At 54.7% G+C, this 14,332-nt stretch overlaps 1 non-coding gene across 1 annotated transcript; it reads right to left on the reverse strand.

Annotated features, from left to right (window-relative positions):
• Positions 1 to 11,170: 11,170 nt before the first annotated feature.
• MIR192 (microRNA mir-192) lies at positions 11,171 to 11,235 on the reverse strand. The gene has a single exon (NR_163076.1). It is a non-coding gene; the product is annotated as a microRNA mir-192 (primary transcript).
• Between the last annotated feature and the right edge of the window lie 3,097 nt (positions 11,236 to 14,332).

A 14,332-nucleotide genomic window follows, 5' to 3' on the forward strand; every position in this document is an offset into this window, starting at 1 on the left:
TGAACCTGCGACTTTGAAAGCCTCAGGTCCAACTTCCTCGCTTCTGGGAGATGTGGAAGCCTGGAGGGCTAGGGGCCTGTATCAGGGAATAACTTGGGCTGGTAGGCTAAGAGGAACAGGCAGGAACTCAAATCTGAGAACGGGGGATATCTCAGGGGAACTGAGTCTGGTGGAATCTAGAGAGGACACGATGGGAGGTTTGTTCGCCTACCGCTTGTAAGATCCCTTCCGAGGGAATAGATAGTTCCCTTGCCCTCCCCTCTTGCTCCCTAACCATTGGAGAGCAGATAAGTAATTCCAACCCTGCCTGCAATCTTACGCCCCTTAGTGCTTTGATTTGATTCTTTTCATCATAGTAAAGCACACAAGCTACTGCCCCCGCCTTTTTTTTTTTTTTTTTTTTTGGTGTTATTCTCAAAAGAAGATACTGAGGCTCCTAGGCAGAGCTGTCACCAGAGGCTGCATGCCAATTGGTGACGAGGAGCCTCCGGCGGGCCCAGTCCAGACTTCCCGGGTCAGCCTTAGAAGCCACAGTGTTTGCCTCCTACTCAGCACTGTTAGGGATCCACCCCGGAGATGCAGTTTCTGGGTTGATCTAGGGAAGGGCCCAGGGCTGAGGATCCTGAATGAAGTAGTTGTTCAGTCGTCTCAATGAGGCTGCTCCAAACTGGCGCCCCGGCAGCATTCTCATTGATGCGCCATGGTTTTCAAATCTCCCCAGAGCCCTGTGTGCTGGGAAAACCCAGCCCTAGAAAACTGAAAACAACAAAATGTTCCTGGGTTATTTATAAACAAAATCCAGACCCTGTCGTTATGTATGGCCACTTGACTTTCTCCAAAGAGCTTAAAGGACTGAAAGAAGGGATCTCTGTCACCCTGGTGAGGCCCACGTGACCAGGAATTAGTTCCCCCAATTTCATGGAGTTGGCACCCAGCTTCCAGGCAGCTTCCTTATCTTGTCATGCCCCACACCGAAAATGTCCTAATTTTTTTTTCTTTTGTGTTTTCTGAGTAGGGCAGTTTGTTTGGTGGGAAAGTTGTATAAAATGTGAATGCACCATTTCACTTTTGGTTTCTCCGCTGTTTCACTTTCTGCCTGTCTGCCTGAGCCCATGGCAGATTGATGGAGGGTTCAAGTATTTTCCTTTTATCTCAGAAACTGTGCCATCCCCCACTCCCAGTGTTTTATTCTTCAGTTAATAAATCCATTCCCTGCAAACCCAGGGCCTTGAGGTACCCCCTAGCTCTCCTCAGAAACGCCCTCATCCAGCAGAAAGGGGCCTCACCTCCCCTCTAAGTGGTCTGCTTGGTCCTGTCATGGCCTGATCTAGGAAAACGTCTACAAGGTCCCTAGAGACAACTTAAAAAAAAAAAAGGCCAGGTGCAGTAGCTCATGTCTGTAATCCCAGCACTTTGGGAGGCCGATGCAAGCAGATCACCTGAGATCAAGACCACCCTGGCCAATATCACAAAACCCCGTCTCTACTAAAAATACAAAAATTAGCCAGGTATGGTGGCGTGTGCCTGTAATCCCAGCTACTGAGGAGGCTGAGGCAAGAGAATCGCTTGAACCCGTGAGGTGGAGGTTGCAGTGAGCCAAGATCGCACCACTGCATTCTAACCTGGGCAACAGAAGGAGACTCCATCTCAAAAAAAAAAAAAAAAAAAAAGAGAGGTGCCTTTTCCACTTGCGGTGCTGTGCAGTGAGGAGCTCTTATCTGTGCTCTTGGCTATGCCATCCAAGGGCCAGCTGCAGTCCGTGCAGTCCACTGCACACATGGCAGTGGCCTCATCAAGGTGAATGGGTGGCCCCTGGAGATGATGGAGCCGAGCGCTGCAATTCAAGCTGCTGGAACTAGTTCCTAGTTCTGCCTCTGGGCAAGGAGCAATTTGCTGACATGCACACGCATGTTTGTGTGAAGGGTGGTGGTCATGTGACCCAGATTTATGCTATCCATCAGTCCATCTCCAAAGCCTTAGTGGCCTATTACCGGAAATAAATGGATGAGGCTTCCAAAAGGACCAGAGGCATCCTCATCCAGCATGACTGGACCCTGTCAGTAGCTGACCCCCGTTGCTGCAAATCCAAAAACGTTGGAGGCCCTGGTACCTATACTTGCTACCAGAAATCGTACCGATAAGCCCATCACAGGGACCAGGATTCACCTATATAATAAACTACGTTTGAGAGGTTTTTTTTTATTTTGAGACAGAGTCTCACTCTGTGTCACCCAAGCTGGAGTGCAATGGTGCGATCTCAGCTCACTGCAACCTCCACCTCCTGGGTTCGAGTGATTATCCTGCCTTAGCCTCCCAAGTAGGTGGGATTACAGGCGCCTGCCACCATGCCTGGCTAATTTTTTGTATTTTTAGTAGAGACTACTAAAAATACATGTTGGTCAGGCTGGTCTCGAACCCCTGACCTCAAGTGATACACCCACCTCAGCCTCCCAAAATGCTGGGATTACAGGCATGAGCCACCGCGCCCAGCCGATTTTTTTTTTTTAAGGAGTTTTTCTCCAAATATGGCAGAAAAATCGAGCTGAGAAAAACCAAAACACATAGGTTTCTCCCTGGGATGAGGAGTGGTTCATTCTTTCCACTGACAGAGTTTGCATATCAGCACAGATTTTTGTTCTCACAGTCATGAGATTTGGGCAACAAATCAGTTTTCCCGACACAAGGTGAGGAACTGAGGAGGACTGTTCCTTTGAATGCCGGGTCTCCCACACTGGCAAGAAGAGTGTCCTCTCCACACCATGAGGCCTTTCTCTTGCAGCAGCTGTGGCCCTTGGGTGATGGCTCTGGGGAGATTGCTGGGCCCCAGAGGGCTCTGAAGGCATCTGGCAGCCGGAACATGGCCCAATTTGGAGGTGACCGTGTCAGAATCTTAGCTGCTTTCAAATTCCAGTGAGAAAGAGCCTGAGGCCCGGGATGTCCAGTGACTGCTCGAAGTAGCCCAGACTGAAAGAGAATCTGGGCCTTCGGAGTCTTTTTTTTTTTTTTTTTTTTTTTTTTGGGAGGGAGTCTCCCTCTGTTGCCCAGGCTGGAGTGCAGTGGCGTGATCTTGGCTCACTGCAACCTCCACCTCCCGGGTTCAAGTGATTCTCCTGCCTCAGCCTCCCGAGTAGCTGGGACTACAGGCATGTACCACCATGCCCGTTGGCTAATTTTTTCTATTTTTAGTAGAGATGGGGTTTCACCATGTTAGCCAGGATGGTCTTGATCTCCTGACCTTGTGATCTGCCTGCCTCGGCCTCCCAGAGTACTGGAATTACAGGTGTGAGCCACCACGCCCGGCCAGGGCCTTCTGAATCTTAACACTGCCCTTTCCACACTCCAGCCACTTGAAGTTGCAAGGACGGGCAGGTGGAAAAGCAGAGAAAGAGGGTTTCAAGAGCCTCTTCCCCAGATGCAGGCTGAAGTGAATCTCTGCCCTGAAGCTCACCAGCCCTTCCCTTTGCTGCTCTGCAGCCTGGGGGACAGGCTTACACATTTATCAGGATGATGTACACATATAACCGCACAGTGCTTTGCAGAGCTGAGACTTATAGGTCTCTGAGCACTTTCAGTAAAAGCTCTAGTTCACCTGCCAGTTTTCTGTGTGTGTGTCTCAGTCCCTGCAGCTTCTGGCCCTGCCTTGCTGGGGCTGATGAGGCTGGGGCTGCCGAGGCTGGGGCTGCCGCTGAGTGCAGGGTGCAGGGTTTACCCTAAACTTATTGGAGGGCCCAGGCCTTTGCCTGACTCCACAGGAAATGGCTTATTATTTGGCACATGAGCAATCGCCTTCTGTGGTGACAACATTAGGGGGTCCCTTGTAGGGTGCTGGGGTCCCCCTTGCCCTACACTAATGAAATGGAGAGTGTAACCCCATTGTCCCCCAGCCTCAGCAGCCTGAGAGTACAAGTGAGGTGCATGGTCTTAGCCTCCCTTGTATGAGTGCAGACTGCTGCCGTGCACACGGCCCCTCTGCATTTCCGGGGGCTCTGAAGTGTGTCTCGTGTGTGCAAGAACGAGCCTGCCCAAGTTCTGCTCTAGCTGCCTCTCCCTTGCCTTGGCCTTGCCCTGCTGTGGCCCTGAGCCTCACCATGGGCTCACAGGCTGGGGGGCTGGAGGGTAATTCTGTCCCCAACTCTGTGTCACACTCAGCCACCAGGGCACAGAGCCCAGCCCATCTTCAACAAGCCCAGCCCCTCACTCCCACACCTCAGGAGTCAAACATCGTGCCCAAGGCCACCCTCCTGTCCCCTCTGCTGGGCTAACACCTCCCTCCTCCATCCCCCCAAATTAAAGTGTCTTTGTAGGTCACTTGGGGTGGTACATGGTGGTCCCCCAGCCCGCCTGTCTGCCGACACTCAGTCTCCCTCCCCGTCCTGTGGCCCAGCCGCCACATTCCTCTGACCTGCAGCTTCTTTAGTGTGCCCTTAAGTACAGAACATGGTGACGCTCCATCTGCAAGGAGACTGGAGACCAGAACCCTCCCCTGAGGCCCACGTCTGCCCAGGCGCCATGCTTGCTCCTAGAGGTACATGTTGGGGTGTCCCCGAGGGCAGGAATATAGTGGGACCCTCTCAGAGGTGGGATCAGGCCTCCGTCTCCTGCTCACCCAACCTGGTCCCCTGCCCCTTGGCTCCATGTCCTGTCCCAGAAACACCTCTCTTGCCCTTTGGTCATCATTAAGCAGAATTTCAGGATGTCTGCAAGATCCCCCACCCCTGGTGTACATATCCAGTGTAATGCTGGGAATGCGGATCTGGTGACTTACTCCATGACATGCGGTGTTAGATGGTGCAGTCCACTGTACAAAGGGAGATAATCCCAGTGGGCCCCCCCGCTCACTGAGCCCTCTGAAAGCAGAGCTGGCTGGGCAGTGGCTTACACCTGTGATCCCAGCACTTTAGGAGACTGAGGGCGTGGGTCACTTGAGCCCAGGAGTTCAAGACTAGCCTGGGTAACATGGCAAAATCCCATCTCTACCCAAAATACAAAATATTAGCTGGGTGTGGTGGCATGCACCTGTAGTCCCGGCTACTCAGGAGGCTGAGGTGGGAGGATCACCTGAGCCAGGGAGGTTGAGGCTGCTTCGAGCCATGATTGTGCTACTGCACTCCAGCCTGGGGGACACCATGTGGAAAGGAATGTGGGTGACCTCTAGGAGCTGAGAGGGGCCCCAGCAGACCACCAGCAAGGAAACGGGGACCTCAGTCCTACGGATGCAAGGAACCGGATTCTGCCAGCAAGAATGAGCTTGGAGACAGATTCCTTCCCCAGCCTCCCGGTGATAGGGCAGCCTGGCTGCCACCTTCCTTCAGCATCTGACACTCTGAGAACAGAACTCAGTCATGCTGGGCCCAGACTTCCGACCTGCAGAACCAGGAGCTCATAAATGGGGGCGGTTCTAAACCACGAAGTTTGTGGCACTTTGTTGTATAGCAGTAGAAGGTAGCTACTGCAATAGATTTGTCTTTTTGTCGATCCACGAGTCCCTTCACAGGCAACACCTGGCAGCCACTAGACAGGGGACCAGAGAAGAAAATGGAAGGACCCAAAAGTGACCATGGAGTACCAATCACTGGGATAGATTTCAGAAGGGAATACAGCATCACCTGGCTACACACACACACATACACACACACCCCCCACACAGTGATTCTCAGCTGGGTGTGATTTTGCTCCCCCGGGGACATTCTTGGTATGATTATTTCGGGGATTGTTGCTGGCATCTACTAGGCAGAGGACAAGGCTGCTGCTGACCATCCTACAACACACAGGGCACTCCCACAGCAGAGAATTACCCTGCCCGAAATGCCAATAGGGCAGAAGCTGAGGCATCCTGATGAGCGCGCACACGCACGCACGCACGTGGCTGGCCATTATTGAGAAGCAGTATAGCATAAAGGCCAAGTGCATGGGCTTTGGAGCAGACTGTTCAGGATCAAATCCTACAGACCATATGATCTTTAGCAAGGCACTCAAGAGATAACAAAAGCACCTGCCTCCTAGGATGACATGAGTTCATGTGCACAGAGTGCGTAGAACAAGTGAGTCAGCTTACTCAATGATTACAGGAAGTGTCTACGGGGTTATCCCTGCATCGTAGGAACTGGGGCAATTTTTATTTACTTTTCTATGTTGTCCAAATGTATATAATGGATGTACTTGACTTGTTTAATTGGGGGGAAAAGGAGAGAAAAAGATGAGGAACACTCTACAAAACAACTGATCTAGACTCTTCAAAAATATCAAGGTCTTGAAAAACAAAGAAAGGCTGAGGATGGTTCTGGATTAAAGAAGACTGAGGAGAGCTGACACCAGATGTGAAGCTTGGTCCTGGCAGACTGGGACAATCAGAGACATTTGAAAGTGGACTGTACGTTAGATAATAGCATTGCATCACTGTCATCAGGCCTGAATTTGGTACTTGTCTTGTGGTTGCGTAAGAAATGTCATTTTTCTTAGGAGATACATGTTGAAATATTTAAGGGTAAAGGGCTAGGACTTATGTAACTTACTCTCCCGTGGTTCAGAAAATATGTGTGTGTGTATGTGTGTATGTGGGTGCCAGAGAGAGAGAGAAAAGGGGGCAAATATTATTGCAGGCCGGGTATGGTGGCTCATGCCTGTAATCCCAGCACTTTGGGAGGCCGAGGCGGGCAGATCACCTGAGGTCGGGAGTTCGAGAACACCCTGACCAACATGGAGAAACCCCGTCTCTACTAAAAATACAAAAATTAGCCAGATGTGGTGGCGCATGCCTGTAATCCCAGCTACTCGGGAGGCTGAGGCAGGAGAATCGCTTGAACCTGGGAGGCGGAGGTTGCAGTGAGCGCTATTGCACTCCAGCCTGGGCAATAAGAGAGAAACTCCATCTCAAAAAATATATATATGTATATATATATAAAAATATGTGTATATATATAATTGCAAAGTGTTAACTGTCAATGAATCAAAATAAACGGTATATGGATGTTGTTCGTACTTTTCTTGCAACTTTTCTGAAGTTGTCATCATTGTCAAAAAGAAAAACAGAAAGACAGCCGGGCACAGTGGCTCACGCCTGTAATCTCAGAACTTTGAGAGGCCGAGGTGGGCAGATCCCCTGGGATTAGGAGCTCAAGACCAGCCTGGCCAACATGGTGAAACCCCATCTCTACTAAAATACAAAAATTAGCTGGGCATGGTGGTGGGTGCCTGTAATCCCCGCTACTCGGGAGGCTGAGGCGAGAGAATCGTTTGAACCCGGGAGGCAGAGCTTGCAGTGAGCTGAGATCAAGCCACTGCATTCCTGGGCAACAGAATGAGACTCCGTCTCAAAAAAAAAAAAAAGAAAAACAAAATCAAAAAAAGGCCTGTACCCAGCTGTCCTTTATTAGGCACCATGTGGCCTGGTGCAGTGTTAGGTCCACCACTCCATGACCTGACAGCCCCTGCTGGAGAAGCACCCTGCAGTAGAATCTGTGCATTACAATACTCATTATAATCCCAACAGTGCTCATAATAACAGCGCTCATAATAACCCCAAGTGTTCTCTTCACTATACAGCAGTGAACAAGAGTGAAGAAGCTTCGGCTCCATCAACTGCATGAGACTCAGCCAGACACGGCACCGTGATTCCATTTACATTAATAACAAGAAAGCCAGACAAAATGCTCGCACACTGTTTGGGAAAGTGTACGGGGTAGCAAATCCCAGAGAAAGGAGAGGAAGTGATTACCTTAACACTCAGAACTGTGCTGACCATGGGCGGGGGGGACCTGGAAGGGCATATGTGGGGGCTCTGCAGGTTGTTACATGGGGACTCATTGTGAATTCTGTGAATATACATTATACAGTGATGTTTTATACACACCACAGCGGGAAGAGCCCCACCAGGGCCACCTTGGGTAAGGCAGTGCGCGCCTGGGACCCGCAACTGTGTATAGGACGCTGGCACCTGGGCTGTGCCCTCGGCCCAGGACAGTGTCCTGGCCAGGCCAGGCGCAGTTCTAGGCGGCCCGGGGAAGGCGAACCCAGGGGCTGCTCCCCCAGGCCTTGGGAGCCGCGCGGTGGGGAGGGTTGGCCCCGCCCCGCTTGGGAGGGGTGCCCGGGGCGCCCCCTAGTGGTGGCCACCGGGAGTAAGCCTTGCAGAAGAGGAAGCTGTCCCCGCCCGCCCCGCGCCTCCGTCCCGTTTCTGCATCTTTGCCCCTGGCATTCCTTCCTCCTCCAGTGATCACGACCTGTTTCTGGGGTTCACCTCAGCAAACGCCGACCTCACACTCACCTCTCCCAGGGAGGCTTTACTCCTCCCCGCCTGGGCCTTCTCTCTCTGAGGCTGGCGTACGGTCAATCTGCACAACCTCTCAGGGCCTCTGTCAGCGTAGCGTTTCACACACGTGTGGTGTGGACGATGGGACAAAGACAATACTACTGAGGCCTCCCACCGCCAGCTCTGTGCTGACCGCCCCACTGTGTCTAGGCTCCCTCCCTAAGCAACTTTGCTCATGCACAAGGTCAGTCCTTCTGTGTGCATTTATTAAGTGCCTCCTTTGAGTCTGAGGCTACAGGAAAAAAGTCAGTGGCCGCCACTCCTGGGGGCTTTCAGGCTGGTGGGGGAAATAGCCCGGTGTGGGTGATGGGGCATTATGGGGGCGCTAACATCCCAGCCACAGAGCATCCAGGGAGCCAGTGAGTGGGGTAATGGGGGGTGGGGCGGGGGGCCAGGCAGGTGTCCGCGAGGGAGTGACCCTTGGGCAGGTCTTGAGGAGTTCTGAGAGGGGTTGGAGGTGAGACCCAGGCCAGGGAAATGTGCATGGGCCCAGGGCCTGCTGGGTAAAGGACACAGGTCAGTGGGCTCAAGGAGCTGGGGGAGGGTGCTGGATCCGCCTTGCTCATGCGTTGGAACAGGTCTCCAATAGCCCTCGCAGGCCTTTGTGGGATCGCAGTGCTCTGCAGAGGCAGATGCAGGAGGACCCCCAGGGCAGGGTGGCTGCTGTCTGCACCCCTTTCACCCTATGCCAGTGCTCTGAGTCTGAGGCCTGACAGCCCCAAGAGGGTTAGAGTCCAGGGCCCTACCATCCAGCCCATGTATCCTGAACACCTACTATGCTGGTGGGTGGGGGAAGCAGCCAGGGAGGATGAGTAAGTCGTGGACCTTGCCCTCAAGGAGTCTGAAACTAGCACAGGATTAGATAAGCACACAGGGCTCCTTAACTCTGCAGGGAATGAGATAAGGGTTGCGGGAGAGGCCCACGAAGCCGGGGTGTGGGCAGAGAGGGGAGCAGCGCCTGCAGAGTCATGGGATGGTCTGCAGGGAGGGGTTGCTGAGCTGGGCCACGGCAGGGGCCAATCGGGGCCCAGGGATTCAGAGCAGCCAGGACAGTGTGAGCAGAGCTGCCTGTGGGAAGGGGAGAGAGACAGTGTCTTAGGGGCCAGATGTTTGTTGGCTGCCTACAGTCCCCAGGAGAAGGTCCAACTTGCTCTGTGACTTCAGCAAATGTGCACCCTCTCTGAGGCTGTGTCCTCCTGTCCCAAACAGGTTCATGATGGATGCCAGGAGGACCAGGTCCTGGATGTGCGTGCCCAGCAGACAGAAAGGGCTCAATAGCCAACGCCTGTTATTAAGCAATTTGACATTTATTCCTAGGTCTCTATTTCCCATTTTACAAATTTTATTTTGTAGTACCAGAAACCTTTTTATTCAAATGAAAAATTCTGACAGGGCACAGTGGCTCATGCCTGTAATCCCAGCAGTTTGGGGGGCTGAGGCAGGACTGCTTGAGGCCAGGAATTTGAGACCAGCCTGGGCAACATGGTGAAACCCCATCTCTATGAAAAATACAAAAATTAACCAGGCATGGTGGCACGTGCCTGTAGTCACAGCTATTTGGGAGGCTGAGATGGGAGGGCTGTGTGAGCCCTGGCAGGTGGAGGCTGCAGCGAGCTGTGATTGTACCACTGCACTCCAGCCTGGGTGACAAAGCGAGCAAGACCCTGTCTCAAAAAAAAAAAAAGGAAAATTTCCTCAGAACCCCGTTGTATAAGAAACAGGTGGGGCTGGGCGCAGTGGCTCACACCTATAATCCCAGCACTCTGGGAGGCCGAGGTGGGCAGATTATCTGAGGTCAGGAGTTCGAGACCAGCCTGGCCAACATGGTGAAACCCAGTCTCTACTAAAAACACAAAAATTAGCTGGGCATGGTGGTGCATGCCTGTAATCTCAGCTATTTGGGAGGCTGAGGCAGGAGAATCGCTTGAACCCAGGAGGCAGAGGTTGCAGTGAGCTGAGATCATGCCAGGAGGGGAGGCTTCCTCCTGGGAGGAAGCCTGTTGCATTCCAGCCTGGGCAACAGAGTAAGACTCTGTCTCAAAACAAACAAACAAACACCACAAAGAAATAGGTGGAAATGAGGCTATTGTGGGAGGCGGGACAGGGGTGGGGTCAGCTGTCCTGTCCTGGGTTGGCTGCTCTTCCTCTACCAGCAGCCAGGGTCCTGGGCCCTCTTAGGAATCCTAGGGGCTGGAGAAGCTGCTCCACCAACCACAGGGCTGATGAGACTGGCAAAGGAGGGGAGAGTAGGAAGCAGATGGGGAGGCTGGCTCAGGGCCCCATCCTGGGTGGGGGGGCTCCAGCACAAACACTGGGCCTAGAGCACTCAGCCCCCCTTGGCCACACTGCATGTCGGTGGGTGCTTCCTCAGGGTGCAAGACAGAGGCTCAGGATTGGTTCAGCAAACATTTATTGGGCACGCGCCTGGGCTGGGAACTGAGCTCACAGATGGGGAGAGGAGCGAGACATAAGCAGAAACCAGCACCAGGGCTCCGAGAGGGCAGTGCTCTGCGGCAGCACTGTGTGGGGGTGCCCAGGTGGGGACTTAGAAGCTTCAAGAAGGCCTTCTGGAGGCAGCAAATGCTTGGACAGAGCTTGAAAGGGTTAGGAAGAGTGAGCCTGGCAAATAAGCTAGGAAGAGTATTGCAGCCCAAAGGAACAGCATGGGCAAAGCATAGAGGTGCCACAGGGCAGGCAGGGCAGGGGCAGGACTGAAGCTGTTCAGGCTCATCACAGGGAATGAGACAGAGGGAGGTGGGACCATGAGTGCTGCACTGGGGTCGCAGGATCTCTGCTGACTGCTGGGCACCCCCGGCCCTCCCCTATCCCTGCAGGTCCTGGTGGCTGGCATTGAGGCGAACATACCTGTGACCTATGGAATTGGCAGCCAGAGGGGAGACGAGAGCACTGGCTGTCAATTCATAGGTCAGAGCCCTGTGCACTCGGTCTCGGCAGCCCACCGACAGCCCTCCACTACCCGCCACCATCTGGCCTGGGAGCATCACCACGGTAGTCCTGGCTGGTCTGCTGGCCAGCACCTGCCTCTCCTTCTTCGTGGGTACAGGCCCTCGCCCCAGATAACAGCAGCCCCACTGGAACCAGTGGGCACTTCCACATGGAGTTGCTGTTACAGGGGGCGGGAACCAATTGGAGACCGGGGCCCTGCCTGGCGTCCGCCTTCGGCAGGGCTCTGGAGAGTGTCCCATGCCCGCTCACCTGGGCTCCCCAGTCTTCGTGGCCCCAGGTCCATGCATGGTCTTTTCACCAAGGCTTCTTATCATCCGGGGCCCACACCTGGCGCCCCGTGTGCTGCCAGCACTCCTTCCTGGGCAAAGTCCAGGCTCAACCCCAAATCGGCCTCATAAAGCCGGGAGCGGCTCCGATTTACAACTCCTGGGCAGCCTTTGCCCGCTCTGATGACCCCACGCCCTCTGTCCCCAAGTTATTTTGTTTCCTTGTTTCTTTCCCAACCAGAGCTGGGCCTCAGTTTCAGGTTTGGCCACTGTCACCTCTGCCCTTTGCCCACCCTCCCTGCTGCAGCCATGGGGCAGAGGGACAGCAAGGGACAGCTGGCACTTGTCAGTCCCCAGGGACCTCCCAGTGCCTGATTTCATAAGGATGGCCTCGTATGGGAAGCTGAAGATGAGACTAAGAAGAAGTGTGGGGGGCTGTGTGGGGGAGGGCACAGAAAGAGGGATAGTGAGGCAGAGGGGCTGAGAGAGGAAGAGAAGAGTAAGGCCAAGGATGGCGGTGCACACCTGGCATCCCAGCACTTTGGGAGACCAAGGTGGGAGGATCTCTTGAGCCCAGGAGTGCAAGACCAGCCTGGGCAACACAGTGAGACCCCATCTCTACAAAAAATAAAAAATTAGCCTGGTGTGGTGATGCATGCCTGTGGTCCCAGCTACTCAAGAGGCTGAGGCGGGGGATCACTTGAGCCTGGGAGGTCGAGGCTCCAGTGAGCTGGGATTGTGCCACTGCACTCCAGCCTCAGTGACAAAGAAAGACCCTGTCTCAAATAAAAATAAGAGGAACAGGTAGAGAACTAGAAAGGAACAGAGAAAACAAACAGGGACAGTGGATGACGAGGTGTAGGAAGGGGGACGACAGGGAACTGGAAAAGATGTAGATACACAAACCTGCCGCAGAACATGAGGAACAGGCTGTGAGCAGTGGCTCGCCTGGAAGGACGCTTAGGACCTCAGTGGCCTGGAAGACAGCAGGGGCCTCGGAGCTGGGTGACCTTCAGCAAGTAGCATAACCTCTCTGAACCACTGTCCATATGTCAATCAGGACTTACGAGGCCACCCTGCACGCTGGGCTGGCCTGGTGGGAAGCATCCGCCCTGGGACCCTTGGGTCTCTCTCCGCTGTGGGGAGAGGAAGCAGCTGCTGGCCAGGGTCCCTGAGTGAGCCCAGGGCTCTGTGAGGCAGAGCTTCCTCTTGCAAAGCGTGTTCTCGTCCCTCCCAGACAGGTTCCGGTGACAGGTGCCAGTCCTGCAGAGACCCAGCAGGCATTTTGGGAGACTCCAAAGCTTCTGGAGAGAAAGGGGAGCTTTTAGAGACTTGGGCCCTGCCCCCTTTGCCAGTGGTGGATACAGACCTAGAGAGACAGAGGGGGCCGCCCAAGGTCACAGAGCAGGGCCCCAGGGCCTGTGCTGCCCCAACAACCTTCCCGAAGTGGCGTCCCCCCTTCTCAGGATGCAGTCAGGGTGGGATGGGGGATCCCTGGGCTGGAATCCTTCTGCCTGGGGGGACAGACCTGCGAAGGAAGACACCGTAGCTGGTGGCTGGCCCTCCACTCAGCCTGGTGGCCCTTCCCACAGAGGCCTGGGCAAGACCAGCCTCCTGCAGCGTGGTGTCCAAGTGCCCTGGCCTGGCAGAGGCAGCGCCCGATCAGGAATCCTGGCTCCACAGCTCTGAGCGCTGATGCTAAGGCCCCCTTATCCCACAGTGGAAACCAAGGCACAGAGAGGAAGGGGCTCGTCCCGGCCACCCCATGGCTGTCCAGGTCCCTTTCTTCCTCAGGATTGGCCACCCTTCAGAGAGGTGCCTGGGTTCAGGAGCCTCCTAGGACAGGGAGGGCGGCAGGGGTCCTACCACTCAGGAAGCCTTACCTGAGTGCCGGGCTGGCCTTCGGGGCACAAGGAGGAAGTGGGGACACCCTGGGCCCAGGGCCTTTTGAGCCGTTGACCCAGCCCCTGGTGGTGGTTAATGATTATCCCACCACCGTCAATACTGATCACAAGTGCGGTTCGAAGGGCAGGAAGCCCTGGACTGTGCCCGGGCAGGGTGGGGCGGGTCCAGGAAGCATCAGGCTGGGCCCCATCTGCCTCTCCAGGTGGCATCAGCACCGAGTCTCCACAGCCCTGTCTCCTCCAGGGCCTCGCCCTCCTGATCTCTTACCAGCTTGCTGCCCCAGGTGTCCGTGGGCAGCCAGGACCCCAGGGTCCCTCGGGACAAAGCTTCTGCTCTGTTCCCAGTACCCAGATCTCCCCCACTCAGAAGGGGCCACAGAGCAGGGCTGGGGGACCTTTGCTAACCCCAGAGGCCTGCGGAACCTAGCAAGGTGAGGGTCCCCTGATTCCCAACCCGAGCCTCGGTTTCCCCATGGACCCACCCACCTCTGTGCAGCGCCACTGGGAAGCAGGGCAGGGAGGAGCACGATGGGAGTAGCTCACAAGAAACAAGATGTGTGGGGGGCAATGGGCGCTCCCTGGTCCTGTGTAAAGCTTTGTGCAGTGAGGGTTGGGATTCCGGCTGCAGCGCTGCTCCAGCACCCCTCCCCACTCCAAGTGCTGGAGCTGGGACCCCAGAGCACAGTGGAAACCAAGGGGCCAAGGCCTGGGCCACCCCAAAAGCCCCCACTAGGGATGGTGAGAGCAACATCTAGAATGCCTCAGGCTCAGCCTTCCCCGAGTGGCCTCAAGTGACAACCAGGCAGGGTCAGCTGGGCTCCAAGGACCATCCCTCCCTCCCCTGGCAGCCCCACATAGCTCCTGCCACATCAGGAGTGGGGCTGGAGTGG

This window comes from Pan paniscus, chromosome 9, assembly GCF_029289425.2.
Source record: "Pan paniscus chromosome 9, NHGRI_mPanPan1-v2.0_pri, whole genome shotgun sequence".
Classification (NCBI taxonomy): domain Eukaryota; kingdom Metazoa; phylum Chordata; class Mammalia; order Primates; family Hominidae; genus Pan; species Pan paniscus.